Source organism: Coenobita brevimanus, chromosome 11 (assembly GCF_032717465.1).
Source record: "Coenobita brevimanus isolate Jiangsu-jjx chromosome 11, ASM3271746v2, whole genome shotgun sequence".
NCBI lineage: Eukaryota > Metazoa > Arthropoda > Malacostraca > Decapoda > Coenobitidae > Coenobita > Coenobita brevimanus.
The window spans coordinates 8,559,096-8,569,386 of record NC_136964.1 but is presented as its reverse complement, the minus strand read 5'-3'; positions in this window follow the sequence as shown (position 1 = coordinate 8,569,386).

The following is a 10,291-nucleotide window of genomic DNA, read 5'->3' as shown; positions in this document are numbered from 1 at the left end:
GTGTTAAAAAATACTGCGATAATTATTCTTACCGTATTGCATGATCTGTCAAAATTGGGGAGAGAGAGAGAGAGAGAGAAAGAGAGAGAGAGAGAGAGAGAGAGGGGGGATGTCTTAAAGTTTGTTCTTGCTACCTCCAGACGGTGATGAGGAAGGGGAGGGGGGAGGGAGGGAAGGGGATGTAAGGGAGGGGGAGGGGGAGTAAGGGAGGGGGAAGGGGGAGGAGGAAATGATAAAAAGGGGAGAGGAGGGTGGGGAGACATGATAAAAGGGAGGGGGAGGGAGTGGGGAAGACCGAAGAGGAGGGAGGAAGGATGGGGAAGTTGGAGAAGGGGAATACAAAGGAAAGCCAACAGCAACAATCCTTCTGGTCCTTTCGAGGCTGTTTGTTACAGAGAAGACTATGACTACAAGATCTAACTCTACATGCTGAAGGATAAGGATAGTAAAGCAAGAAGGCTTCCCCCACCACCAAACCCTCCAGGAAAAAGTGAGAAAAACCACCAGGCAGCATGGAAAAACTGACATGGAAATTTTATAGGAAAGACTGAAAAGGAAAAGTTACATTCTATAATAGTTTATCTATAAGCTACCAGTATGAATAACCTGAAAGAAAAGGGGAGGGAGGTAGGTACTGGAGAGGATGAGAGGTGGTAGGAGAGGGGAGGGGGAGGGGAGAGAGAAGAGGAAGGGAGAATGATACAGAAGGGAATGGGAGATGAGGAAGGGGGAGACTGGGGAGAGGGAGGAGGTAGGGGGAGGGGTGAGGAAGGGAGGGAAGCAATAGTGGGGGAGGGGGAGGGGGGTACCTGCTCCACATCCGCGTGCCTGCAAAGAAAGTAGGTAGGGAAGCAGAGGAGGGGAAAAAATAGATAGATCGATATAGATAGATAAATTGATAGATAGAGTACCTTATGTAGAGGACAAAATACATTATATACTTTACATACTCACATAGGTAGACAGACAGATAGATAGATAGATAGAATGATGGATAGACAGAGTATCTTATGTAGTGAGGACAAAAAATACATACATACACAACCTTACGTATTTACTCCGATAGACAGACAGACGGATGGATGGATGGATGGATGGATAGACAGATAGATAGACAGATGGATGGATAGATGGATGGATGGATAGACAGATAGATAGACAGACGGATGGATGGATGGATGGATAGACAGATAGATAGACAGATGGATGGATGGATGGATAGACAGATAGATAGACAGACGGATGGATGGATGGATGGATGGATAGACAGATAGATAGACAGATGGATGGATGGATGGATGGATAGACAGATAGATAGACAGATGGATGGATGGATGGATGGATGGATAGACAGATAGATAGACAGACGGATGGATAGATGGATGGATAGAGATAGACAGACAGATGGATGGATGGATGGATGGATGGATGGATAGACAGACGGATGGATGGATGGATGGATAGACAGATAGATAGACAGATGGATGGATAGACAGACAGATAGACAGATGGATGGATGGATGGATGGATAGACAGATAGATAGACAGATGGATGGATAGACAGATAGATAGACAGACGGATGGATGGACAGATAGATAGACAGACGGATGGATAGATGGATGGACAGAGATAGATAGACAGATGGATGGACGGACAGATAGATAGACAGATGGATGGATGGACAGATAGATAGACAGATGGATGGATAGACAGATAGATAGACAGATGGATGGATGGACAGATAGATAGACAGATGGATGGATGGACAGATAGATAGACAGATGGATGGACGGATAGACTTACAGATGGATGGATGGACAGACAGATAGACCCATATATATAGACAGACACAACTAGATAGATAGAAAGACTGCTATAACGGTAATCCAAAGTTTTATACAGATAGATAAATAGACAGACAGATAGATGGATTAAAATACCTCAGACAGATACACAGAAAAAGGCAGGTAAGTCTAGACAAACACCGTATACGTAAAATAAATCGCTTAGGAAAAGGTGTTACATACCGTATAGATAGATATGGATAGATACATACAGAAACAGGCAGGCAGGTCTAGACAAACACCGTATACGTAAAATAAATCGCTTAGGAAAAGGTGTTACATACCGTACAGATAGATATGGATAGACAGATACGCAGAAACAGGCAGGCAGGTCTAGACAAACATCGCAGATAGATAAAATAAATCGCTTAAGAAAAGGTGTTAACGCAAAACATAAACCAAGAAATTTAATAGTGTTAGGAATATTAGGCTAGGACAGTAAGGTGTAATAAAATAAATCGCTTAGGAAAAGGTGTTAACGTAAACCATAAACCAAGATTTTAATACAGTGTTGGTAATATTACAATAGGACAGTACGGTGTAATAAAATAAATCGCTTAGAAAAAGGTGTTAACGTAAAACATAAACCACGAATCTTGATACAGTGTTGGCAATATTAGAAGTGGACAGTAAGGTGTAATAAAATAAATCGCTTAGGGAAAGGTGTTAACATAAAATATAACCCAACACATTTAAGTGCTAGCAATATTTGAATAGGACAGTCAGTGTAATAAAAATAAATCACTTAGGAAAAGGTGTTAACGTAGAACATAAACCAAGAAATTTAATACAGTTGGCAATATAAGAAGAGGACAGTACGGTGTCATAAAATAAATCGCTTAGGAAAAGGTGTTAACGTAGAACATAAACCAAGACATTTAAGTGCTGGCAATATTAGAATAGGACAGTATGGTGTAATAAAATAAATCGCTTAGGAGAAGGTGTTAGGGAGCTTCCTTAATGAGAATACAGGCTCCATGAATTTCGCTTTGCCTGTTATAAAAGTTGAAATGCGTCTCCTTGGTTACTAGTCAAATCAACCCAAGTCGTTTTCAGTTCACACTTAGTAATACGCCTTCGATGTACAGAATATTTATAGGCAAAATAAATCGCTAAGGAAGAGGTGTTAAGAGCCTCCTAAGTCTTGGGGAATTTGCTTGTTTATTTTTTGTGCATTCCTCTATGATTATTTGAATTCCTTTGTACTCACCCACCTCTACCTCCCCTCTCCTCCCCCTTCCCCTCCCCTCCATCCCTATTCCCTCTCTTCCCCTCTCCTTTCCTCCCCCTTCCCCTGCCCTATTCTCCCCCATATTTCCCCCTCCTCCCCTTCCCCTCTCCTTTTTTCCCCTCCCCTCCTCTCTTCTCTCTTCCTTTTCTCTCCTTTCCTCTCTTCCCCTCCCCTCTTCTCTTCCGTTCCCCCAACTCCCCTCCTACCCCTTCTCCTCCCCTCCCCTCCCCTCCCCCCTCAAATAACCTTGTCTGACCCTGCCTAAAGCACATACTGATGCGGGGAGGGGAGGGGGGAGGGGAGGAGAGAAAAGCGAGGGAGGAAGGAGAGAAGGGGGAGGGGAGGGGATATCAGAGGAGAGAAAAGGAGAAGAGAGGGGAGGGAAGGGGAGGGGAGGAAAGGGGGAGGGGAGAAAGTCACATTCCATACCCGACCACAAACTCCCTCCCTCCCTCCATATGACCTCTCTCTCTCCTAACTTACATTTCCTTCCTCCATACCTTCCTTCTCTCCATCTCTCCTCTTTCTCACTCTTTCCTTCCCTCCATAATCTACATTTCTCCCTTCATATACTCCTCCCTCCCTCCCTCCTTCCTTCCCTCCCTTCCTCCCTCTCTCTCTATGCCCTCCCTTCCTTCACTGTTACTTTTGCCTCTCTTCCCTCCTTTCATTCCTTCTTTTCTTTCCTTATCTTTTTCCCTTCCTCCTTCCTTCCTTCATTTTCCTTCTCTTCCTTCCTTCATTCACTCATCCTTTCTCTTTTCCATCCATCCTTCCTCCCTCCCTTCCCCTTCATGCCTCTATCCTCCCTCCCTCCTTCCATTCACCCTCCTTCATTCATTCATTCTCTACTTCTCTTCCTTCTTCCCTACCTTCCTCCCTTCTTCCATAAACTCTCCTTCATTCCTCCTTTCTCTTCTCTTCCATCATCCTTCCCTCCCTCCTCATCCCTCTACCCTTCCCTTCCCTCCCTCCCTCCTTCCTTCCATACACTCTCCTTCCTTCATTTACTCTCTCTTCTTCTCTTTCTCCATCCTTCCCCCCTCCCTTCTTCCATACTCTCCTACATTCATTCATCCTATCTCTTCCATCATCCTTCCCTCCCTCCTCTTTCTCCTCATCCCTCTACCCTTCCCTTCCCTCCCTCCATCCCTCCTTCCTTCCATACACTCTCCTTCATTCGCTCCTTCTCTTCTTCTATTTCTTCATCTTTCCCTCCCTCCCTTCTTCCATACGCTCTCCTTCATTCATTCATCCTATCTTTTCCATCATCTTTCCCTCCCTCCTCTTTCTCCTCATCCCTCTACCCTTCCCTTCCCTCCCTCCTTCCTTCCTTCTCTCAAGATACACGCTCCCTCCCTCCGTCTTCAATACTGCAACTGCACAACAACACCGTCATGCACTTAATGTTAATATAATGTGTCTTTCTCCATATGGGTTACGGTTGAGTTATTTCTTCCTTTCCTATGATTTTCCCGTGTGTGTGTGTGTGTGTGTGTGTGTGTGTGTGTGTGTGTGTGTGTGTGTGTGTGTGTGTGTGTGTGTGTGTGTGTGTGTGTGTGTGTGTGTGTGTGTGTGTGTGTGTGTGTGTGTGTGTGTGTGTGAGAGAGAGAGAGAGAATGTATAGACAGACACAAGGAGAGAGAGAGAGAGAGAGAGAATGTATAGAGAGAGAGAGAGAGAGAGAGAGAGAATGTATAGACAGACACATGCAGAGAGAGAGAAAGAGAGAGAGAAAGCAATGTATAGACAGACACATGCAGAGAGAGAGTGAGTGAGAGAGAGAGAGAGAGAGAGAGAGAGAGAAAGAGAGAGAGAGAGAGAATGTATAGACAGACACATGCAGAGAGAGAGAGAGAGAGAATGTATAGACAGACACATGCAGAGAGAGAGAGAGAGAGAGAATGTATAGACAGACACATGCAGAGAGAGAGAGAGAGAGAATGTATAGACAGACACATGCAGAGAGAGAGAGAGAGAGAATGTATAGACAGACACATGCAGAGAGAGAGAGAGAGAGAATGTATAGACAGACACATGCAGAGAGAGAGAGAGAGAGAGAATGTATAGACAGACACATGCAGAGAGAGAGAGAGAGAGAATGTATAGACAGACACATGCAGAGAGAGAGAGAGAGAGAGAATGTATAGACAGACACATGCAGAGAGAGAGAGAGAGAGAATGTATAGACAGACACATGCAGAGAGAGAGAGAGAGAGAGAATGTATAGACAGACACATGCAGAGAGAGAGAGAGAGAGAGAATGTATAGACAGACACATGCAGAGAGAGAGAGAGAGAGAGAGAGAGAGAGAGAGAATGTATAGACAGACACATGCAGAGAGAGAGAGAGAGAGAGAATGTATAGACAGACACATGCAGAGAGAGAGAGAGAGAGAGAGAGAGAGAGAGAGAATGTATAGACAGACACATGCAGAGAGAGAGAGAGAGAGAGAGAGAGAGAGAGAGAATGTATAGACAGACACATGCAGAGAGAGAGAGAGAGAGAGAGAGAGAGAGAGAGAGAGAGAGAGAGAGAATGTATAGACAGACACATGCAGAGAGAGAGAGAGAATGTATAGACAGACACATGCAGAGAGAGAGAGAGAGAGAGAATGTATAGACAGACACATGCAGAGAGAGAGAGAGAGAGAATGTATAGACAGACACATGCAGAGAGAGAGAGAGAGAAACAAACACCACACCAAGAATGCTACAAGTAAAACATAAACAAAACATACAAACAGACAGACAGATATCCGGATTCAAGAGTTGCACCAATACAGGGAAATATGAGGGGAGGGGAGAGGACGGGAGGAGAGGAGAGAAGGGGAGGGGAGGGGAGGGGAGGGGAGGGAAGGGAGGGGAGAGGTGATGTGGTTAAAACTACTTACCTGTCTACCTACCTACCTACCAACTGCCTACTAACCAACTTCATCTACCTACCTGCTTACCAATTTGCCTACCTACATACCTACATTACCAACCAACCTACTTACCAATTTACCTACCTACATACCTACTTACCAACCAACCTACTTACCAATCTACCTACTTACCAACCAACCTACCTACCTACCAAACGACAAGTATATGGAACTATTTTACATTTTCCTTATCAAAAACAAAACTGAAAGAAATTGGGTTGTATTTTTTTTTTTTTGTAAGATTTCAGGAAGAAGAGGAAGAAGATGGAGGAGGAGGAGGAGGAAGAAGAGGTGGAGGAGGAGGAGGAGGAGGAGGAGGAGGAGGAGGAGGAGGAGCTGCCCTACCTAACTCTGCCTTTGAGAGAATACAATGTTTTATTATTGTTATACCTAAAAATAGCCTTGGCGTTGACGAAAACGGAATGCAGGCACCGTTTTCTTATCATTATTGTTTTTACTACTACTACTACTACTACTACTACTATTATTATTATTATTATTATTATTACCGTATTGTTTACTACTATAGTCGCGGCGCACGACTCTGAGGTTGTCATTATCGTGCCCTGGCAACCTACCATTCAAAGGTGCGTCCGATTTCGCATCATATTATACACGAATCATAGTATTATACACGAATATTATACACGAACATACTATACACGAATCACATGCGTCTCATATTATACACGAAATCGGACGCACTTTTGAATGGTAGGTTGCCAGGGTACGATAATAAAACCTCAGAGTCACGCGCCGCGACTATACTACTATATTATTATTATTAATACTACTATTAACCACCACCACCACCACTACTACTACTACTACTATCATCATCATCACGCACTAATGTTCAAATCCACAAGAGGCAAACAGACCACTTCCCTAACCACTCGTCCACCACCTCCCTTAACTTCGAAACACCACTTCCCTAGCGATTTATTCTTCACATCTCAATATGGTCTCATAGATTACAGATGGAAACGGAACACAGGAGGATGTTAAAGTATAAGCAAAATAAATCGCTTAGGAAGAGGTGTTAGGGGGACGTGATTGTCTGAAGGTCTACTTGGAAATGTTACCAAATGCACATAACCTGTCTCACTCATTCCCCTTCCCCTTCCCTCCCCATGCTATCCCCTGCCTTCCCTACCCCCTCTCCTCTCATGCACTATCCCCCTCCCCTTCCCTACCCCCTTCCCACTCCATTCATGTAGTTCCCCCTCCCCTCCCCTTCCTCGCCCTTCTCATGCACTCCCCCCTCCCATTTCCGTTCCCTGTAATGCTCTCTTCCCCCTTTCCCCTCCCTTCTTATGCACTCTCCCCCTTCTCCCTTCCTCTCTCATGCATTTTCCCCCTTCTCCCTTCCCCTCACTCTCCCCTCCCCCTCTCATCCTCTGTCTTCTCTTCTCTACATCATCACTAACTCACAGCATTACAAACTTACTTTCCATATACCGGTAGTGGAGAATACAGCCGTGATGCGATGCTGTTCACTGATATCTTACCTACCTCTTACAAATTAAGTTAGTGTACAGTGCTATAACTTAAATGACCTAGATAGATAGATAGATAGATAGATAGATAGAGAGAGAGAGAGAGAATTAACTGATAATTTACTCAGACATCTCTTACAAATTAAGGTAGTGAAAAATGCTATTATAACCGAGAGAGAGAGAGAGAGAGAGAGAGAGAGAGAGAGAGAGAGAGAGACAGACAGACAGACAGACAGAGATACAAATGTCACTTAATTACGTGTTTTTCATACAGTATACACGCTGATACCCACATAGAGAGAAGACAAAAATATACTGATCCTTCTCCATAAGCCTCCGTCATCCCCTCACGAACACACGAAAGCGATTGAAAAGCCATTTGGATATTTTTAACTTTTCTTTCACTGGGTATCAGAGTAAATATTTGTTTCTTATGCTGCACGGTGGTCCTTCTCACCTTTTCTGGTGAGTGTGTGTGTGTGTGTGTGTGTGTGTGTGTGTGTGTGTGTGTGTGTGTGTGTGTGTGTGTGTGAGAGAGAGAGAGAGAGAGAGAGAGAGAGATTTAGAATGAAAGATGGATGTGTGTGTGTGTGTGTGTGTGTGTGTGTGTGTGTGTGTGAGAGAGAGAGAGAGAGAGAGAGAGAGAGAGAGAATGAAGATGGATGTGATTGTGTGTGTGTGTGTGTGTGTGTTAGAGAGAGAGAGAGAGAGAGAGAGAGAGAGAGAGAGAGAGAGAGATTTAGAATGAAGGATGGATGTGAGTGTGTGTGTGTGTGTGTGTGTGTGTGTGTGTGTGTGTGTGTGTGTGTTAGAGACAGAGAGAGAGAGATTTAAAATGAAGGATGTGTGTGTGTGTGTGTGTGTGTGTGTGTGTGTGTGTGTGTGTGTGTGTGTGTGTGTGTGTGTGTGTGTGTGTGTGTGTGTGTGTGTCTGGAGGGGGAGAGCCTTCTTGCTTTACTATCCTTATCCTCATCTCACAAATTAGATACCACAGTCACATAATAACGAACAGCCTCTAAAAAATCACTAGGTCTGTTGCTGTCTCCTGTCCTTTGTACTCCTGTCTGCTCCCCTCCACCCCCCTCCCCTCACCCAATACCTCGTACTCTCACTACATCTCCCCTTCTCCAGTCTAATCCTCTCTACCTCCTTCCTCCTCACATCTCCCTCCATTCCTCTCTCTCTCTCTCTCTCTCTCTCTCTCAGGTGTGGTTCCGTAATTAAGACAGGTGAGGTTCCGTAATTTACAGGTGTGGTTCCGTAAAGACAGATGTGGTTCCGTAATAGACAGGTGTGGTTCCGTAAAGACAGATGTGGTTCCGTAATAGACAGGTGTGGTTCCGTAATTAAGACAGGTGTGGTTCCGTAATTAGCAGGTGTGGTTCCGTAATTAAGACAGGTGTGGTTCCGTAATTGACAGGTGTGGTTCCGTAGTTAAGACAGGTGTGGTTCCGTAATAGACAGGTGTGGTTCCGTAATAGACAGGTGTGGTTCCGTAATTAGACAGGTGTGGTTCCGTAATTAGACGGGTGTGGTTCCGTAAAGACAGGTGTTGTTCCGTAAAGATAGGTGTGGTTCCGTAAAGAAGGGGTTTAATAGGCATACATTATATTAGATTGACAGATAGATAGATATGCAGGGAAATAGATAAACCCTACCTCATGTTATCCTCTCTCTCTCTCTACGGGAGGGGAAGAAAGAAAAAATGAGAGAGAGAGAGAGAGAGAGAGAGAGAGAGAGAGAGAGAGAGGAAGGAGGTATGGAGGTAAAATGCGTGAGGCTAGATGCGATAAAGGAAGGAAAGGAGAAGAACTGAATGAAGGAACGATGGAAGGAAATGAGGAGGAAAGATGGAAGGAAGACAGGAAGGAAATTAAAAAGGAAAAGGGAAGGAAGGAATCTGAAAGGAAGGAAGGAAATTTGAAAGGAAGGAAGGAAATCAGAAAGGAGAGAGACAGGATCAAAGAAGGAAGGAAAAAGGAGAGAGTAAATGAAATGAAGGAAGGAATAATGAAGGGAGGGAGGGAGGGAGGAAGGAAGGAAGGAGAGGGAGGGAGGGAGGGAGGAAGGAAGGAAGGAAGGAAGGAAGGAAGGAAGGAAGGAAAGAAGGAAGGATGGAAGGAAGGAAGGGAGGAAGAAAGAATGAAGGTGAGAGAAACAAAAGGAAGGAAGGAAGGAATGAAGGAAGGAATCAAGGTATGAGAGAGAGAGGGGGGGGGTAAAGACGGGAGGAAGAATGCAAGTAACGGGACATGGCGAGGGGAGGGGAGGGAGGAAGCAGGTTCAAGGATGTGTGTGTGTGTGTGTGTGTGTGTGTGTGTGTGTGTGTGTGTGTGTGTGTGTGTGTGTGAGAGAGAGAGAGAGAGAGAGTACATGGAATGGATATACAAAGACTATGCATAGATATATACAGACAGATAGACAGAGATGGAGAGAGGGAGAGAGAGAGAGAGAGAGTCGCGGTTGTCTGAGTGAGAAAGGTCAATGAAGGTCACTTGAGAGAGAGAGAGAGAGAGAGAGAGAGAGAGACGGAATAGATACAAAGGTGTAGGTAAAGACAGATAGAGGCAGATTACAGAGAAAATGGAAGGCAAGCTGGTATGTATGTAGGTAAGTAGGCAAGTAATTAGGTAAGTAAAGAGGTGGGTAGGTAGGTAGATAGGTAATTCTCTCTCTCTCTCTCTAACTCCTCCTCCATCATCAACACCATCCTCTCCCTCCCTCCCTCTTACCCTCCCCCCTCCCCCTCCACACCATCATCAATTTCCTCCCCACCTAACCTTCCTCTGA